At 38.6% G+C, this 16758-nt stretch overlaps 1 pseudogene; it reads right to left on the bottom strand.

Moving 5' to 3' along the window:
* Positions 1-3991: 3991 nt before the first annotated feature.
* LOC114546836 (GTP-binding protein Rhes pseudogene) lies at positions 3992-5280 on the bottom strand (annotated as a pseudogene).
* Positions 5281-16758: the final 11478 nt, after the last annotated feature.

The following is a 16758-nucleotide window of genomic DNA, read 5'->3' as shown; positions in this document are numbered from 1 at the left end:
TTGCATTTTGCATTGTAAGTGAAAAGACATTTCTGGAACTGCCAGAAATGTACAGTACAGTGGCTTCACACCTAAACCTAAGCTTTCAGTCACAGTTTCAGTCACAGCTGAGGCAGCTTGCTTTATGATGCATGGAAAAGCATGAAATGTCAAACTGCAGTGTTCAGCTACAGTTAGATGAAAATGTTCATCATTAAGCTTGTGCCAAAGAGCTCTGCATTCCATCAGGTGTTTTGTCATTTTACGATTGCAGTATATTATACAGTACAGCATAGTGGTGGGGAAAAAAAACGATTCATGATTTTATCGGGATTTCTTTTTTTAATAGGACAATTTTTAAAATAGATTTTTTTTCTTTCTAGAATCAATATTTATTTATTTTTTAACCAATGATTTACCTAAATATTTTCTGTTCATACGGTGCCGCCGAGGGCAACTACATCATATCCGTTTCCAGCAAAACCGACTGAAAGCAGAAAATGCAGAACACGTTATTTACAATGAAATAAACGTCAGACTGACTGACTTACATGTTTTGTGCATTGTTTTTAGAAAACAGTATTTAGAAATGTCTCATGATTGTCTCTACAGTGTGGAGTGTATTATTCAACTTTTGTTTTTGTTAAAGAAGGAAAAGAAAATCATAATACTCAATGCTATCGCAGTACTTCTAGAATTGCAATAAATAAAAATCGCAATACAAATCGAATCGGCACCCATGCATTGTGAAAGAATGGAATCTGGACAAAAGCATATTGTCCCAGCCCTAGTACAGCACTTATCAGAAAAATACAGTACGGTGTGGTAGTTCCAGGATTTCATAGTAGCAATGTGCCTTGATTCATTTTTTTTTTTTTAAATAAATCCTGCTGCATGGTGTGTGTGATGTGTGTCTGACACAAAAGGCATACGAACCTTTTGTGTCTTAAAGTAATTAGATGGTAGATGAAATTTAAATTTGTTCTACCACTGTGGGTGTACAATATATGATCACTGTTGATTTACATTTAACTGACATTTGGGGTGATAATAGTTTCCAAATGTAACTTTTGACTGAAAAAGAATTCCTTTGCGAATATATTTATTCCTTCATTTTATTCATGATTTGAACATGTGACTAATATACAAGTCTGTCTCGCACATTGACATATGACTCATAAATGCTCAGACCAAAAATTGCATGTGACACATTAGACAGTTATATTTACGCAGAAAACATGCCTACTACTTAGTTTATATGCAGGCTACACAGAAACAGCTGACATTTCATCACACACTCTATGTATTAATATTGCTGTGTTCTTCCCAGGACCCTGAACTTGTTCTAAACGCCTCAGAGTTGCTTTCATCTGCTGAGGAGCTTTGACCAAGTCCAGGGGCGAAGGCATCTCAGTAAATGAGTACTGACTGTATGAATGGCTTTCCTCGCTGCACCTAAAATTGGACCATTGGATGCTAATAAAAGTAATACTAAAGTACAAGTAGTGTACGTAAAATTACTGTCCAGAAATCCTCAAATATCCATCCCAGACGTAAATAAAAGTAGATCTCTGCGTTATGAGATGACAAATCCACACACCTGCCTGACTGTGAAGCTTCTAGGCCTCCTTTCCTTCGCAAATGAACATGAGCCGAGTGCGGAAGAATGTTTAAATGTGGACTGAAAGAGGAACTGCTTGCAAACGTTAACCCGGCCACTTCCTCAAATTAAAACAGGAAACTTTGTTCAGTCTAATCTGATGGAGGGGGGGGGGGTGCTTGGACCTGAGCACTTAAACTGTCTCCACTGGTTGCAGGTTGCATTTAGGGGAACCATGCACAGCTATTTCAGGAACTGCACCATGATCCATTTTGTCAACCGGTTAAAGTGCTGCTGAACTGTTTAGTATTTAAATGTTGTGATGCTCAAGGGTTTGTTTTGCTTTACTTTGACTGCTGTCCCTTCAGGCCTGGAGCCAGTTAGCAGAGTTTGCACAGCCTCCTTAATTGGGATGTCACACTTGCTTTCATCTGAAGTTAAAGTGTTGTAAAAATGACATTATCCGGGCTGTTTCAGTCAATTACTGTAAGCTAAAGTGTGCTTTATGGTTTAGGTACATACTGTCAGACAATCCAATCTTTCCAGACTGATGATGAACATTAACATCAGCGCACATTTCTTTGTTATCCGACCACTGATGGAACTAATGAGGTTAAGCAGTGAAGTCTGTGTCTAGGTATTTGGATATTAAAGTTAAGAACCAAAGCATTTAAAACCTGAGCTTTTACTAGTTTCACTGAATGTAATGTCTGTTTTTCACCAACAGATGGCGAGGGAGATCTTATAATATATGCAGACTGAAATGTAGAGCTCAAACTCTTGATTTCAGTCCACTTTTCACATTAATTTATTACTTGAGTCACTTATTTCAATAACACGAATACCAACAGAAAGTAGACAAACATAGGGAATAATTTTCTGGCATTTTTGTTACATTTTAAGACTGAATGAAACGGAGCAGTAGTTGTAAAAGCAGAAAGTTTCAAACTATGTAAATTTGATCAGATAATGACAGCAGTCCTACAATACAGTACTATATACTGTGCTTAAAATGGCATATTCCATTACCTTAGGGTGCTTTATCTATATTCTGCCATTTATTTTTATATATTGTCATTCATTGGTTACCTTGCACAGCAGCTGGATTCCCGTGAAATCACGAGATCACGCACAAATCGCTGGATCACTTATCAAACAAAAATTCATCTTGTCAGGCTTAAAGTACTGTGTTTGTTTCCATAACAGCACCAGACCATACCAATCAGCAAGGAGCTACTGGCAGCTATGGGCGGGCTTTTAGGTGTGTATAGTCTCGCATTGCCAGACCTCCCTCCACAGCGCTGCGGAGGAAGGTCTGGCTAGTCCACACAGCATTCCGGGATGGGAGAAAAACTGTGGTTTATTGGCATTTCTTTAAACCAATCACAATTGTCACGGGGGATGTTAAGCGCCGGACGAAGCAACTGTGCCACTGCAAAATAGCCTCGGGAAGGAACTTGTTTTGGAGAAATGTGTACGTTCAAAACTTGTTTTAGCCGTGCAACAGAAAACTCACATTCGACAGATTGTATAGCTAGCTGTCTGGATTTACCTTGCAGAGATCTGAGGAGTAGTTAACTATAGTCCTCATGAATCGACCGGAGTTAAAAATTCCAACACAAAGAAAGCAGAAGATAATGGACATCCGGCCGAAAAGAAAGACACCCGGCAGAATTTCCAGCGGCACCAGAGCAATCCCGGAACATTGTGGATATAGACTAAGGTGTGTGTAACAGCTGCGAGTGTTAGTTCGAAACATCAATGGCAGACGTGATAGACAGATAGTTCATCCAATCACCTGCCAAGTATTTTTTGAAAGTGTCTGCCCTTTTCCAAACAGTTTCCAATGGCGGCTTGTCAGATGGTTCTGTGTTAACAAGCCATCGGTCTCGTCAGGTTAACTCATTGGTTCAATGACACGATTTCCTTAAAGAAATTGTTTAAATGTTCATGTAATTAATGATTGATTTATCATTTACTTTTAATAACTTACCTGCTTAATTAATTAAAAGTGAACTTGCCTCTCAGCAAATATTACATAATTTATACACCTATTAACAATTTCACTCATCAAGCTTCACTTTTTTGTGCTTATATATTTTTATTACACATTTACATCCACAATCCACGTACGTTTGTTAAATAAACAGCAAAATAATAATGTGAATATGCTGTGATAAAAAAACAAGTAAATAAAATAAAAAATCGTATTCATAAAAAAACCTTAAAACATCGTTTTGAAAAGTCATTTGAAAATGAAAAGTGCATCGACAGTTAACATTTGCATATCACAACTTTTTTTAGACAAGTGATAGTATGCTCAATGGCAAATTGGAATTGAATAAAAAAAAAAATGCAAACATGATGTGCTACATACACTGAATTATTAAATTTAAACAATTTACACGAGACATAACTTTTGCACGTATCACAAATATGCACACTTCCCCTTAGTAAACAATCTGTTAACAGTCCAAATCTTGATGTAAGTGAACATTTTGATTTATAATCCAAAAGGTATACATTGATCTAAACACCAGCAGCATGTCACCAAATAAGCAGCAATAACATTACATTGAGTAAACAATTGAGTAATTAATGTAGCTTCCTTATGTCCAATGGCAGTCTGTTCAAGTTAAGTCTCAATACCTTTCACCTCTTCAGTTTCTTTTTCTCTCAGTTCAACCCTGAAGTGACTTTACTGGTTCAGAATCACTTATCTCAGCCACTGACTGAAGTGCAAGCTTTTCTCTTTATTCTTTTTCTCTGACCAGCAGCATTGAGTGCTCTCATCTCTTGTCCCTTCATGAAACAAAACAACACTTCTCCTCTGTCTATCATTACGACAGAATACAGCTGTTGGTCTTGTTCATAGGTGGTCGGAAGTTAATGTCTTTTGGAAAAGTCTCCCTGCGTCTACGCAGCGCGGGGCTGAGACGGCTGGGAAGGTTTGCCTGCTGCAGGATCATTTTAAACACCTCCACCACGTTGACGTTCTCCTTCGCTGATGCTTCCAGGTAACTGTTGTTCCAATCCAGCTCCACGGTTGACAGCACGTCCTTGTTGGACACCAGACGCTCCTGCACCCGGTCCACCTTGTTTCCCACCACCACAAGTGGTGTGTACTTGTCCTCCTTGATCTCCAGAATCTCATCTCGGAGGCTCTTGATAGCCTCCAGTGACTCAGGGTCATCCACAGCATACACCAGCGCGAAGACGTCGCTGTTTTGGATGGAGAGCTTCCGCATGGCCGGGAAGGAGTAGCTGCCACTGGTGTCCAGGATCTCTACTGTGATCTTGACCCCATCGATGTCATACTCTTTGATGTGCAGCTCCTCCACTGTGCGCCGGTGTTTGGGCTCAAATGTGTCTTGGAGGAAGCGTTGGATCAGGGCTGTCTTGCCCACTCCTGCTGCCCCCAGAAAGACTAGACGCACCAGGGTCTTCTCCTTCACCTCCAGAGACATGCTGCTTTTTGCGGAGGAGGTTTTTGTTGCCAAAATGGATAGAGAAAACGTCCCAAAATCTGTCTCAGATTACTCACTTTCTCTCAATGGTTGCTGCTTTAAAACTGACACTGCAAATGTCAACACCTGTCATTAACTTCAACCTTTCTAAGTAAATCTCCCCTTTTTTTAAGTCTCTTGAGCTTCTTTCCTTGCTTTGTTTAACCTGCCAAGCTGGCAGTGGCTCTCTGTCAATGCTCCTCAAGATTTGCTTATTGGATGCTCCTCTGTGTCTGATCCCACACACTGCCTTTTATGCCTGTTTTGGTGAGAGAGCTTCCATGCCCTCCTGCAGCTGCAACCAATCAGCAGAAGGCAGCCTGTTGAAGTGTAACATCCAGGCAACCAATGATGGCAGAGTATGTAAATCCATGTACGCTGAGAAAGTAGGTACTATCTGAAAGTGAATAAATGACAAGCAGGGCATGGAAAGCAAGTATAAAGACACTGAGACAAACATTTTTTACATTTTACCATCTTCTACCATCTATTTAAATTGTCTTGCAGCAGGACTTACAGAGTCAAATCCATCCTGCTCTTGTGGTTGTTTAACTAACTCCGTGGTTCCTTTTTATTAGACAGGAACATCCCATAAGTAAACAAGCCTTTGTTAAACTTCAATGTGTGTAAAAAAAACAACAACAGATTATTCAGGCTCTATTGACGTCCCTTACGTATGAATATGTTTAGCATGTTCTGTAACCAATTATTAGACTGCAGTAAAAAATCTGATGGTGACAGGAATGCTAACTAGCATATTGAGTGAGAAAATATATTTTATTTATATTTACTTCCTGGATCCCTTTGTTATGTGCCATGAATGAGAACAACCACCTACAAAGTATGGGTACTGAAAATGTAGACAATGATCACATTTGTGGAGAGATGAAAGATGATATTTCATTAAATACATCGTGAATATATTGGTTTATTATAATGTTTGGATTATGTTGAAGGTCAGTTTCCTGTTTTAAGTAACATCGAATATTTCTAAAATAATGTTTATATTTATATAGTCACTGCACAATAGAAGACAATTCTAGCACTTGGCTTTATATTGTCTCAATGTTGGTCAAAAGGCAGAAAAGTTTACATAGCACATTTCAACAACAAGGCAATTCCACATGGTCCTTATGCTTCACATAAGACATTAAAAGGATTAAAATAGAAGATGAAAATAAGCTGAAATTGAATCAAACAGAATAAACTGAAATAAAAAAATCACAGTACAATATATGATGGAGAGTCTAAAGTTCTAAACCTTGATTTAAAACAACCGAGAGCTTCCTGGGAGTTTGTTCCAGATGTGTGGTGCATAAAAACGGAATACTGCTTTTCCATGTTTTGTCTCAGACGATGTAAAAGGTTCTGATGATAAACATAGTGGCAGATCAGAAATGTGTTCATAAACCAATACAATTTTAAAATGAGAAATTGATACACAGAAGTGGCTGTAAAGATTTAAGGCGTCACGTGATATGCCCCACGTTCTTGGTCTTAGTGAAACTAGCAGCAGCTGCAGCTCAATTCTGAATAAATTAAATATACCTTTGCAGAACGTATCCCTCCTTAAGATGATGACATTTTACTTAGGCAAATTCTAGAGACAACAGCTTTATGGATCAGTTCAGTCACACATGGCAATGCATGACTGAATCACCTTCAGCTGTCCTTGGTGTCCAATTAGATGTGATGGATCGCCTGTAGCTGTCTAAGAACAGAATCCTGCCTGCCTCCCGTTTGTCAGAGTTTGTCATAGAAGAGTGAGCCTGACTCGTGAACCTCCTAAATGTCCCCTGAGTCTCCACAGACTGTGACTCTCCCTGCCTTGTTAGGCTAGGCAACCGCATGGAATCACAATGAGTTTTCCTCCACCGTCCCACCAACATACACTTTTAATTTGCACTCATACGCTGTCTCCCCAGGGTGCTTCTGTACCTGGTGGGCAGTGGAGCAGAGCTAAGCACTGTGGGAATATTAGCTATGGACTCTCCTGGCCTGACGCACAGTGTGAGGAACACTTAATGGCTGCAGTCACTGCTGGGAAATTTAAAGCAGGGTTTCTGAACTGATGACAGTTCTAGTCACATTGTCCTGACAGTTAAGAGGTAAAGACATACGTACATATTCTTGCCTCAAGGCTCCAAAATGTTAAATGACAGTATACTGTATCCATTTTGGTGACTTCTCAAAAAGCAGAGATAAACATTTCTTCACTAATAATAGCCTCAGTAGATGAAAATGCATTACAGTTTATGCCTTTGTGGGACTCAAGGGGTGGGTCAAAGTAACTACTCGACAGTGCATCTACTCAGGTGTTTTCATTTTATGTTACTTTATGCTTCTACTCCACTAGTCAGAGGATATATTGTAGTTGTTGCATTTATCTGACATACTGTATATAATTACTGGTTACTTTGCAGATTATTATTATTATTATTTAAAATATTATGCATTGTGATATGTTAAAGCAACATTGCATAATACTGGTATTTTTTTTGGCACCCCTGCAGTTTCAGAATGTAATACACTTCTACGTACATTTGTTTTGATTACATTACTTATGATCAAAAACTATTGGGTCGACAACTTTTGCTAACACAGCCAAAGATCAAGCAAGTGCAACAACACAATATATAGCAAGCCAGCTAATATTCCTCAGTAGTCCAACAGCAAGATGGCCAGCTCGCCGTCTGTCTTGCAGCCTTTTTATTTGGCGAAGCTCTCGCCAACGACTAAAAGCCAAGTTTCCAATTTGGGAGAAAATTGTGTGTTCAGGACATTTAAGTACATTTAGCTGATCATACATACTTTTACATAAGTAACATTTAGGCTTTTACTAAAGAAGTCATTTTTTGTTATGCTGTTGACATTACTGAGTGATTTAAAAAAATGTCTTTATTGTGATTATCAACTCCCACCAAATGTGCCTCATGTGCCATTTTGTCTCCGGCATTTTTCTTGAATTTCTATTTGCGGTCAAGTTGCCCTGTGGCGATGATTCACAGATGGCATTGCCTGTTTGACTAGACAGGTGTTGAGCTCTGACGTGTGCTCAGATGAAACACTGTTGCGTACCATCAGACACTTTAAGAATGTCATGGCGTGCAGTATCTTTTACAGCAAAATATCTTTAATTACAGGCTGTATTTATTTCTGGGCAAAGCCTTCCATAAATTGTGTTGTTTAATAAAGGAATATCTCCATATCCTACCATCATTGATCTGCTCAGCTTTGTTTTTTCTTTGCTAGTGTTTGGTTGCTAGTGTTTTCTCTTCCAGTCTATTCCTGTATTCATTCCTTATTCATATACTGACAAAATCACACAATGTTTTATTTTGCTGTTGTTTAACAACCTTCTAACAACCTCAAGTTTCTCTGATCTGATTTTCTCATACACTAGTCCAAGATCTGTCTTTCAATCAGAGAAAGTTAATTATTGTTATCTTTCTGTGTGTCTTTATTTGACGTAGATTTCCTTGTGGCTATGAGGAATGGTCCTGGCTCTGTACATTGATGGAAAGTGGACTGTGTCTTGGCTCCCTGGCCTGATTGTTTGCATCCACAATCTTGTGGGAGAACATGTGCTCTGCACTGTCGTTCTGTCAAGATGATGGTGTTGAAATCTGACAGATGCCAAATAAAAATGTTGCCCTAGGTGTTTATTAACCTTCACATATCTGTTCTTACAAGAAGGGGTGGAGGACTGTTAATGTTTTGATGCGGATACATTGGGAACAGTGTAATATAGGCTAATGAAACCATAAAGGTCCACTGTATTCTTTAAGTAAATCTGCACAAACAGCCTCCACACTGTTCTAGAGGGTTTAATCCTACACACATGCCTAGTCACTGCCCTGTTTCCTACAAACTGTTGTGCAGTATCTACTAGCTTGATGCGCACACTCTCTGGTAGTCATTGTACAATATTACAGTACAATTTATGCTTATGTAATAACCCCAGGTTTTACCTTTTGGGATTGGCAATCTGGTGACTCTGTATTGCTGAGCAAATATGACTGACGGGGTGGAAGTTTGTATTGGCAAACATTCCCAATACATTTATTGGTGCTGAGTAGATGTTAAAATGACGGCTTCCGCCAACAGTTAAATCCAGTGTGAAAATTGCACTGAAATGAAACCTATTAATAACATGGATTAACCGACATCCACCGATGATCATTTCTTATTGGGAAAGTTCTGCACTTGTTTAGACAAATTTGAACATGGACTTTTCCTGCCCATCATAAACTGAATCACAGGTTATCAGAGCTAAAGCTACAATAGTGCCATTCATGCATATCATGACAGCCTTCTGTCGCCACTGTAAAATCTTTGGCTGCAACACTCTATTGATATGGTGCTTGGGCATATTCCAAATGGCCTTCCAGTCTGCCAGTGTTGGTTCATAGTCTTGTTGAAGCAAATTGAGTTGTACATGTATAGTAGGTGAGTAAATACTCAGTAGTAAATGGTAATGGGAGAAATGATACCATCTTTATGGTTGTAAAAGTTGTCTTTTGTGCCCGGGACAAATATTTCATGCCTTCCTTAAGTAGAAACTAATCGTATATTCTTATTTTTTTTTTTTGTCACATTTTGGAAGAGAAATGCGTCATTTTAAAAGTAAAGTAATAAGCCCAAGTAGCTGATAAAACAAACATCTTTGCAAACGAAGCTTGAAGCCTGTTAACACACTGTAGTGCAATTCTTATTGATGGACTGACAGGATGTCTGACAGATTATTATGTCAACAGTCAAATCACTTGTCCGACTAGGCAATCACTATCAGTGCCCCGTATCTTCGTCCGTGCACAGATAGACATGCAGTGATGATGGTTACCAAACACAAGGCCAAGAGAGAGAGGACAATTTTCCATCTTGTCTCATTACTGTCAAATACATCACTGCCAATTATGTGACAATGTTATGTGCTCTATTTACTTATACTTATCTTTATACTTTAACTTGGCTAATGTTAACAAGACAAATGATGTTGTAATGAGATGTGTATGACCCACTTTCCTTTGTGCACTACAGTATTACAGTATTTGTTCAATGAGCCTGATTTTATGGATAAGTATGGTGATAGTTTATATTTTTCTTATTGTCTACAAATCCCATCAAAAGACCAAAACAGCAGTGAATGTATCTTCCTAACAAGTAGTGCCTGTGTATCTCAACCCTGATCTAGTTTATTCCCCTGTGTCACAGACCGCCATTGTTGTTCAAAAACTACTAAAGACACCTCAATGAGCCACACTTTTACACTGGGTGACATGTTTCATTCTTTTTGACCTACCACTGTAGTTTATTTGGAGTTAATCCCACAAAAACCTTCCTGCTGTCGTAAATACTCAGAGCACCAAATGTGTAATAATCCGCAGCTGAAAATAGTCCCCAACTACTGCAGTATTTACTTTTGTTTGTTTGCTAAAAACCACAGTGCCCAGCTGTTATAGCTAATTGCTTAACCTTTTTAAAAATGAAACTGTACATTTATGACCAGGTTTTAAAAATGTACGTCTTCAATAGGAACTATTGGGAATGGGGTTGAGGGCTAAATACAGGGTTTTGTTTGTGTTAACAGAATTTAGTTTTATGGAGATGTTTTGAAGTGTTACTGATATTTTACCCTCAGCAGTTTATAAGCTGCCTACTAACTGAAATATTCCAGAAGCTAAACCACTTAAACTTAATTTTACCTCAAGTCTAACACCACTCATGTTTGCCCCTTCTGCCTTTTCCTTCCTTGTGTGAAGTATATTCAAGATACGCAACAGAAAATTGTCCAAAAAACAGTGGAATAGAAGGCTCTTTCTATTCTTGTTCATCATATGTCCTGCAGGTTGCACTGATGCTATCTTTCTGTCTATTAAAAGCCTCCATTTTTGCCTGTTTTTTATCCGCATTGTGATTCAGGGCAGCAAAGCACAATATCACTTCTGGATTAAGTTCCAATGTACTCTGACTGTTCCTCTCCTCTTACTTGAACAGATTACAGTTGTTTCCTGAGGCCATGCACACTTCTTCTTTAGCCTCAGTTGCTTTGTCATATATTTTGGACATTCAAACGCTGGGCTAAAATTGTTTTCTCCAGTGGGCATCTGTCATAATGTTCATGAGGATTCTGATCATCCCGTAGGTTTTTTCAGAACACAATAATCCTGCATCTGCAGGATGCAGAGATACTTCTTGAATCGTATCTCAGCAGAAGGGCTAAAGGGGCTGACAACAACCAGGGAGTTTTACAACATCCCAAACATCCCTCTGCCTTGTGAATATGTCAGCTAACTCTCCACATTACACATACACTGTATCTTGGGTGTAATAACAAAACCAATCAAAATCCCCAAATGAATGTGTATGAGTTATGTATACTGGTTTTTTGATGTGAGCTGCATATGTGGATTTACAGTATGTAAGCCGCTATGCCTGGACTGGAGGCTCATGACTCATAGGCATTATGTTAATGCCTGGATTTCACACGCTAGTAAGTAAGTAAGTAAGTAAAATTTATTTATAAAGCGCTTTTCACAGATAAAATCACAAAGTGCTGTACAATAGAAGAGGTAAAACAAACAATGTAGAATGTGTATACATATGTGAAATTAAAGTGACACTAGTGAAAACCCATCAGCCAAAAGCTTTCCTAAATAAACATGTTTTCAGATCCTTTTTAAAAGAGACAACAGAGTCTGCCAGACGCATGGACAGGGGTACACGCTACAACTTCAGATTACTGATTCTCGGTGAAACATGCTCAGGTGATAAATAGATGTAGATCATGGTTAAGGATGGGGGTTATTCAAACCATCTATAACTCCCATAAGTGATGGTGCTGGAATATTTGTGTTCATTTGAGAATTGTCAAAACAATTGTTAGGGAGACTGAGTATTAACATCTTAATTGAATTAAGAATGACTCATTAGTCAAGTGAGTAATGGCTAATTTAGACGTCACTAATAAGAAACATTTCTTTAGTGAGTAAATTATTTTAATACTTGGCAGGGTAAATGGGGTTTCGACAGAACGGTGCATCAGCATATGTTCATAACTAAGCAATTACCACCCCACGTAAGGGTAAAATAGGATTATTGCACATTTGTGGTGAAACACTCCTTTGATGATGTTCATGCAAATAATGTTCTTATTTATCCAGAAAGTCATCGTTCTTACTTGTAACATTTGGAGAAGGGTCAGATGGGGTTACAAACGTCTCCACAATCACACGACTCACAACTATTTGCTGCAACTGCTGTCAAATTCAGTAAAACGACACACTCATTATCAGTCAAACCACATTAGCATGTCTCATAAATAGCTCAGATAGCAGGCCGTAACCAAATGTTTAAGTATGTGTTATGTCTCATCTTCATTTAAAATGTGGACACACTGAATGAAGAGTCAACAGGAAGTAAGCGAGCAAAAACCACTCGAGCAGGCAGCTCAACTCCATGAATCACTTCCAAAAGTGTGGATTAATGTATCCTGCTGTATAATCAATCTGTTGGTTTAACAGTGACTCAGTGCTGATATGTGTCTGGGTATAAGACAAGCACCAGTCCAACCAACCTTAGGATACGCTCGCTTTGTGAACGTGTGTGCCCGTCTGTGTTTTTATGTCGGAGGGGAAAATGGAGAAAGTAGTGAAAGAATATTAGAGCTATGCAGTTTCACACTTTGATAGGCCAGAATAACAGTAAAAGGTACCGTGTTTCCTAAAAATCATATTTAGTGACTCCAGGGGCCAGATGTGTAAACAATGTGGATAAAAACAGTGTATATAAATAAAGATTTCCTAGCTCAAGCTGAAAAAAGAAATAAGATGAAGGACCAAATCTATACATTTGTGTGCTTATTATTATAACTCTTTAATTTGCTGTTTTTCTTTTGGTTATGAGTGCTTTAATCTGCTGTAAAACATTACTGTAAATTCTGGGGGCTTGAAGTTAGATTAGCTGCTCGAGGGTACATTAGATGCTATTAGACTACCCAATCTCTGACTGAACGGTCAGGTCGAATTGCATTGTGGATAATGTAGGCTCCAGGTTTTGACAAGGAAGAAGAATGTGTGGAATAAAAAAGATGATATATCTGGTTCTTCTGCATCGATTTTCATCCTCTTTTTTTTTTGCAGGAGTGCATTTATAGGAGTGCAATGCTAAAGCTTGTGCCATGTGCACACAAGTACTCAATGACTGAGGCTTACAAAACAGAACCATTTATGGCTGAATCTGAGTTTTATGCATTTAGTCCACATAAACTTAAGAATTTCTGACCTAAATAATTTCCTGTTATTATCTCAAAAATGGGTGAAAAGCTTTTGGATTGCATTATCTTTTTTCGTTTTTTTCGTGGTGGTGAGCACGAATTTGAATCTAATGTATTTCAATGGGAAGTATATTTCGTGATCACAGCACAATAGCGAGTAGTATGAAAAGCCAAAAATTCGCGCAGGGACATTGGTTGGGGTGGTGGATGGGTCAAACAACACAGGACTTTCATCCCAGAGACCGGGGATTGTGTCCCGCGTGTGACGATTCATTTCCCTGTTGTTCTTTTCCTAAACCCAACCGTCCCATTGTTGTCGCGCGTCCCCCAGAGACCGTGGATCGTGTCCCGGCATGTGACGTGTCCTTTCCCCGTTCTTCTTTTCCTAAACCCAACCTCCGTATAGATGCTTCCCATCACGTGCTGACCACCACAAAAAAAACGAGATGAACGTGTCCTTGTACACGAATCAATAGATGAAAAATAACGTGACCTTTTCACGAACTGCCGTGAGACCGTGTTGCTTTTTACCACTTTCTGTGTGAGAGTCTACATGCATGTGTGCATGTGTGAGTCAGCAGCAGTCAGATGGCTTGTCAATCTGCATTGGGCTCAACAGCGCGACAGTTGGGAGATCAGTCATGACACATTTAAAAATGTAAATCTTAAATCTGTCTCTTTATCTGAAAGTCTGTCATGTTTGATGAGTATAGGCAACCGGTGCCAAATCCACCCATCAGGCTCATATGACACAGAGAAGAATAATCCTATTTTTAACTGTCAGTGAAACCGATATAATAACGTCTTCCCCCATAAGTCCTTTGTTCAAGCAGCAATTATGACCATATTTACACCTTATGGTTAGGCGGCGCCATCTAGTGGCCGTATTAAATTTGATGGGAGCAAAGCAAGAAGTAACGTTGCGAAGTATAAGGGCGCCATAACTCAAACAAAGACAAGACCTTCACCCAGGAGGCCGGGGTCCGTGTCCCGGAACAAACAGAAACTACGTTACGTTCTGCGTCAAGTGAGTAACCGGAAGAGGAGTAACATAACAAATGTACTGATTTAAACCCAAACCACGAACCATTTTCTAAAGTTAACCCAGTAGTTTTGGTGCCTAAACCTAACCATGCTGCGTCCATTTAACAACATTAATGATGTGTTTAAAAACGTGAGGGATATGTTTGACTGATGTGTTGTTGTTTGGCTGTTTGATCCGTCCGTGGCACAGAACTGTAATAATGCCTCCTCAGAAAAAAGTTTAATTGCTTACTTGGCATCTCAAAGCTTACAAAGAGTCGGTCACCATGAAACGCTGAGAAGAGTCCTCTTGTAAGAATGAGTGTGTGTGGAGTGACTCTCATCACTGAGTACAAACGTGTTGAATAACTTGCCTCTGATCATTGGCCTACATATTATGCCACCTATTGTATCTTTGATGCCCATACCCTGGCTAAACTAAAACATAGAAATTGTGTTGCTTTAAATATATGTATTTATGTCACACTGTTTAAGATTAACAACTTCAAATACTGTATATTACTGTTATATACTGTTTCTCACTTGTAACACAATGCAAATGTATACAACAAAAAGCTCCATGTGTAGCTGGAAAGATGAGTTTCTAGCCTCAGACGCCACTGCAAGGCACATCACTAGTAGTAGTTTTACATTACTCACTTTAAGCCAATCCCTGATGTTTTACTAACCCTTACAACGTATTTTTGTTGCCTATAATCAAACTAGTTCCATTTAACAACATTTACTTCAGTTTAAAGCTGTGCCTGTAGGTTAAATAGAATGGTCACATGATTATGGTCACATGATTAAACTTCCACCATGCGGCATTAAACAGAACAGTTTCGTTTGGGGAGTCTTTGGAAATCAACCTATAATGTCGTTTAGGTATGAGGATGTGTTGTTCTTTCATATGTATTGCTCCATTCCTGTCAGTCATCTTATTTTTCTGTGTATTTAGGCAGAGACTAAATGACTCGACATTGTATAACTTCATGCCAAGTGTGATCATTTGTTCTACAATTTGTCCTATGTACTTATTTTTCCAATGTGTTAACTTTACACTCCTTTCACACCATGACCCAACCAATGACAAAAGCAGTATTTGCTTTTGGTGTGACTGGATCAAAATGTAATCTAAACCCAGGTTAATGAACCTGGTTTCTACCTGTCTTACACATGTCACTATAGGTACAATATAGTGACTTCAAGCCTTTTGGTCATAGATTCAACTGCTTGAATATTGGTTACTTTACCTTTTATGATATCAGAGCAGGACAACGTTTTTGGCACACAGAAACATACAAATACATATTAAGTCTTACCGTGATATGTATGAAACTATAGTTGCTGAACAAGGGTCAACAGTGTTTCTGTGTGAAAGCATTCTTAGTAATGGCTCCATGTGTGAAATTAACTGCTCTTGAGAATCCTTTTTACCTTGGTGATACTAAAAAAGTTTACATTAAACAAATTAACAATCTAAAGGTGCAATATATATATGAAATAAAAAAATATATATAATATATTGCACCTTTACAATGTTAATTTGTTCCCATTCAGAAAAGTGTTAGAGTGTCCGTTTTCTTTGAATTTATTTTTTTATTTTTTTACTTTTTAATCATCTGTAATAATGTACTTTAACTAGATTCTCGAGTAGGTCAAGACAACTCAGATGAGTCATGGTTGAGCTCTGATTAAAAATTCCATTGAAACTAGAGAATTTCAGATATTTTAACAAGCGCTTCTCTTGTTCTTTATGTGTGAGCCATCAGCTCAGCTCATACATTTCAATGGAAGTAAGAATACTGTAGATGACAAATTCCTCCAAAAGTACATTGTCTTGGGGCTTGAGGGCTTGTATTTCATGCTTGCTGCGTAATTCCGAGGGTATACTTTTCCTTTGTCTCTCTCGCTGTCCTTCATTTAGTCCCTTAGTCCTCGCTGGATGCTTGTCAGAGACATTTAACCAAGTTCATTATGAGTCAAAAATAATAACAATTAATGATTAATAATATAAATGAGCACAGTGAGAGCTGTGGATAGCTCATTTTAATCAGCTTTAAACACCTTCTCATGCTTCCTCCCATCTCATTATGTGACAGATCAATATTACAGATCACAGCTGTGCATGAGTTCACTGTGTGTGTGTGTGTGTGTGTGTGTGTGTGTGTGTGAGATAAGTGGTGTTTTCATCTTGTATTAGTGCCCTTACATGGCACAGTGTAGCTGACAGGTAAGCTGTCAGAGGCAGCAGAGGGAAACAGCCTGCTGGGCATCCATGTGCTTACAAGTCACATTTGCTTGTGTGACACTGTCAGAGCTATCTAAAGTCTAAACTGAAGTCTCTTTCCATTTCTCTTTTACAGCTGCCTGAG

The sequence above is a fragment of the Perca flavescens genome, chromosome 2 (assembly GCF_004354835.1).
Source record: "Perca flavescens isolate YP-PL-M2 chromosome 2, PFLA_1.0, whole genome shotgun sequence".
Taxonomy (NCBI): Eukaryota; Metazoa; Chordata; class Actinopteri; order Perciformes; family Percidae; genus Perca; species Perca flavescens.
Note: the sequence above shows the minus strand (reverse complement) of the source record. Positions and strands in the feature narration are given on the sequence as shown.